The 4,720-nt window shown below is 42.1% G+C and overlaps 1 pseudogene; it reads left to right on the top strand.

Annotated features, from left to right (window-relative positions):
• Positions 1 to 1,073: 1,073 nt before the first annotated feature.
• The window catches only part of LOC116559063, a 15,255-nt pseudogene continuing 11,608 nt past the window's right edge, over positions 1,074 to 4,720 (top strand).

A 4,720-nucleotide genomic window follows, 5' to 3' on the forward strand; every position in this document is an offset into this window, starting at 1 on the left:
TAAAAGAAATAAAATCTGAAAGTCCATGGAGGGAAGAGGGGAAAAAAGGGAGTTGGTAAGTTTCAGCATTTCAGAATTTGGAAAGGGACAAGTTGGGTTTCTATTTTATGGAGAAGGAGGTGGAGACAGGATGGGTCCTAAGGTGTGTTCCAGACGCACAGCCATAACTCTTTATTGAGAGTACAGCTAGGGTTCCAAGGATTGCTGTGGTCACGTTACAGACAAAAACTACCACTCACTGGAAGACAGGAGAGCAGTATTTAGTTACAAAAGCAGTCAACAATTCAGGTGTATCTAAATTCAGTCAGCAAATAAATGTTGTTCATCTTGGTTGCTAATGGGACTCACTCTACTAACTGAAGCTTTGTATAGAATTCATAGGGGAAGATGGCTTCAAGTAACAAACCAGTCTGTACCTTTCTTAGGAGTAAAAGGCTCAGGAAGCTGGTGATAAATGAAAACCTTAGTCCCACTGGCACTGCAGTAGGGGCCAGGAGAGCAGCAACATCATAAGCTACTGGGTGGGGCAGCCCAGGCAGGAGCATTCTGAGCTGTGGGGGAGGGGGCAGCCAGGGAGGGGTATTGTGAGATGTGGTGTGGGGCATTGTAACACACAAGCCTTGGCTCCCACCTGAGCCAGTGGGCTTCAGTCTGTAGGTGACTGCAGGAGGAGGAGCTCCCTCTGTTCTCTCTTCAGAAAGTTGTTTCTCTCAGCACTTGTTGGATTCGTAACTATTAAAGAAGCCAACTGGTCTTCACCCTCCCAGACAAGTAAACTCAGGCGAGGCGACAGGGTTCTGGCCTTGACCCGAGCCCCTGCTGGGTCCAGGCTGTGGGGTGGGCAGGCGAAGAGGAGGCGAGGCCATCTCTGTAAGTGCAGCATAGCTTCCGCCTGCGGAAGCAGGAGTGTGTGGCCAAAGCTGTGAGCAGAGGTACAGGTGGTGCCAGACAGGAGAAGAGGCACATCATGGGGAACACGCTGACCTGCTGTGTGCAGTGCCCCCAGGCCAGGACCAATTTGGTCGGTGTGTCCCTGTGAGTCAGAGATCTATGAGGCAGCAGCTGGGGACACGATGGCAAAAGTGCCGGTGGCTCCCATGGTAATGCCAATTAAGGTGATTTTCGAAGTTGATGAGGGCCTCCGTTTGGAACAGCACCAGTGGTCAGTGTGTCCCTGTGAAGCAGAGGTCTATGAGGCAGCTGGGGACACGATGGAAGGAGCACTGGTGTCTCCAACTGAAGAGCCTACTAAGGTGACTTTCAAAGTTGGTGAGGGCCTTCACTTGGAACAGCACCAGAGGTTGGTGTGTCCCTTTGAGACAGAGATCTATGAGGCAGCAGCTGGGGACACAATGGCAGGAGAGCCAGTGGCTCCCACAGTAGAGCCCACTCAGGTGACTTTTGAAGTTGGTGAGGACCTCCACATGCACCACATCCATGACCGGGAGGTGCCTGAAGGTAAGTAGGTGTTGGGTACCCTTGGCACACCTCTGGCTGATGCTATCCCCAAGGTCTCCTTGGAGGCATCCCCCACTTCGAGCTCCGCTCTGCCTGTAGCCAGCTTTTCCAAGGCTCGTGAGGAACAAAGGCTGTCTCTGCCTTGTGTCCCACCCCTTAGTCTTTCTCCACAGAGTCCAGACAGTTTCCTTTCTCTTCCCCTCCCAAATGCCCAGTTCTTGCTCCCTCATCTCATTCTTCCAGGTTGGCATGGGACCATTTATTTATGGATCTTCTTGTCTGTAACTCTATTATCCTGTGGGACACTGTTGAGGCTTCTTTGAAATATTTTCTCTCTTTTTTCAATGAAAACTCAAATACCCAAGCTTTCCAGTACACATCTCTTTGGTTGTTTGTACCTGTCCAGGTGGTACATAAGTGAAGGCGCCAGGCAAACGCTTGTTTCCTTTGTGAAAGTAGCTAAACCTCAGCACAACTCATACTCCAATATTTGGGGATTTCATATTTAAATTCAGAATGGAGGTTGCCATGGGAGAGACTTTATGATATTCTTAATGGGGTGCTTTAAGTCACGTTGATAGAAGCTACTTAGTTTCTTCTAACTGTGATTTGAACACAGAAGGAAAGAAAATGGAGGGTGGTTAAAATAATTGTGAAAGGTATGAAATGTCACAGCCAGTGCTGCAGAGAAATGGGTGCGAGGTGGAAGGTTTCCCACAAAAGAGTTTACCCATGAGGCTCTGATTTCTTTAAACTTCTTACTTTAACTCAAAATGCATCTCTAGATTTGTTCTGGTGATTTAACAGACTTTGTTTACCTCCTTGTTCTAAAAGAGAGGTGGGGATGTTCGTGGTCAAAACTTTTAAAAGACATGAAACGTAAATGTAAACTGTTACATGAGCGATGTAAAGATTGAAGGTTAAAATGCCAGACCTAGCCTGTGTAAGTGTTTGTTGCCATGGCTCCCCCTTTCTCCTTCCCCCTTCTGACAACAGCATCTTGTTCAAAGATAAGAACGTTGGAGGTTTACAGTGTCTACACTGCTGGGAGAGACAGTGGGATGAGAGCGGGTAGAAAAGAGAAAACAGTTAGTTGGTCTGCCTGTAAAATTTTGCAAAGAGATGAATCTAAGTAGAAATAATTCTGGGTAACAATATGGTTTTGAATGTAAACTAAAATTTTCAAAATAGAAAACATTGTGTCATAAAGATGTTAAATCCAGTTGGCTCATTGGTTTCATTGAAATGCCAGAGCTTTTATTACTATAGAGGAAATGTCTTATATAGCTATTCTATTTAAACTTTCGTTGAACTCTTAATTATTTCAGGGGTAGGATGATTAAGACTCATGATGAGTGTGACTTTGTAACTTGGAAATACTATACTCACTTTTCAAGATATTTAAGGATCGCTTTATAATAAACAAATACATTATGTGAATTAATTGATTATACCTTTATACACAAAGCATGTAAGTATTTGTGTAAACTTAGACTCTGCTTGATGGTGTGAGGAAAGCCTCTGAGTGATTTTACACACCAGTTAGTAGATGGGTAGTGTTGGATGAGAGCCCAAAAAAGGCTCTTTATTGTCATTCTTGAAGATTACAGCACAGCTTATGTATGTCTCATCTGGCTCTTTCCAATGCAAATGCAAATAAGGCCTGTGTGTGTTCTCCCTATATATTGCTAATGAAGAAATAAAGACTTAGAGATCTCACATGACTGTGGAAGACAGCTGCTCAACATAACTAAGGTTCGGTGTCTTCAGAATGACATGGAACTGTCAGATATGCTGAATTTACTTTTTTAAAAGTTTTAAAACTCCAGAATACATCTTATATTTTGCCTATAAAATAGACCTGTCTTTTAAAACGTACTGCCATCTCGATTTTACATAACTCAGAGCCAACGTTTACCTCTTCGTTTTTTATTTTTTAAGTAAAAGAGGATCTCACTATGTTACTCATGCTGGCCTCAAATTCCTGACCTGGGCTCAAAGAATTTTCCCATCTCAGCCTCCTGAGTTGCTGGGACTACAAGCATGTGCCATCTTGCCAGGCTCTATCTTATATTTATACATTTATTTCAGTGGATAAGAATAAAAGTAGAGGTAATGAAATAGCCTAAATTCAGCAGTCTAATAAAGAAGTTCATAAATTTTATAAACAATCACATCTTTTTTCTTTTCTCCATCTATAGATACAGCTTGGAGTCCACCCCTTCTGGCCAACCAGAAGCAAGCACAATATTCCTGAGGAAGTCTCCAACAGATGGTGAGACCACCATTATTTTTCTGCCAAGAGAAGGAGTGAAAACTCTTGTTTGATCAGTTGTATTATACAAAATATTTAGAAAAACTGATAGTCATTTAAATTTTCAACTTTTCACATATTCACTTGCCTTATTTTAACATGTGATATACTTTCCTTTAGTTCTTACCCTGTTAGTGAAAACGTGTAAACTTTTTGTTTGTACATTTTGCCATCTTTTTATCAACACCATTAATTTGTCACGTGATGGAGGGGTCATAGATGTATCTTTCTTTATCATTCTTTGTCCCTGTTCCCTTATTTCAAGGAGTACACTTTAAAGATGAGTGATGGAACTTAGGCTTCAGCTTGATTTTCATTTAAACAACAACAAAAAAACACAAGTCTTTCGTCATCAGGAATTGAATTTCTGATTTTGTCCTCCTGTTACACAGTCCTTTGACGACATGCATTTTTCACATCCAGGTTTATACTACTCAAAACTTTTAAGTTATTTATCTTTTTGTTTGATGTAATATAAATTCATATATTCCCTACTTCTGCATATTTTCCTGAATGTTATTTTAAATCCTCATTTATTTGCTAAAAAGCCATACACAGCCAAGTTTTCCAGTTGATTTAAACAACAATCATGTAAGTGAGGGTTCTATAATGATATGCAAAGTAATGTTACACAGTAAACTGTGGGAGTTTGTAACCCTTGTTTTTCTAGTTTGAGTAAAATTTGCCTGTCATGAGTCAGTTATTTCCGGTTAGAGTTTGTGTTCATTTTTGCATTAGTATAAAGAGATACCTAAGGCTGTGCAATTTATAACAAAAAGAGGTTTAATTGGCTCATAGATCTTCAGGGTACAAACAGGGCTTCAGCATCTGCTTCTGGTGAGGGCCTCAGCAAGCTCACAGTCGTGATGAAAGGCACAGGGGAAGCAGGTGGTTCCACATGTGGAGAGAGGGAGTAGAGACGGGTAGGGGGAAGGTGCGACACTCTTT

This window comes from Sapajus apella, unplaced genomic scaffold, assembly GCF_009761245.1.
Source record: "Sapajus apella isolate SASKATOON/1434 unplaced genomic scaffold, GSC_monkey_1.0 scaffold22, whole genome shotgun sequence".
NCBI classification, from domain to species: domain Eukaryota; kingdom Metazoa; phylum Chordata; class Mammalia; order Primates; family Cebidae; genus Sapajus; species Sapajus apella.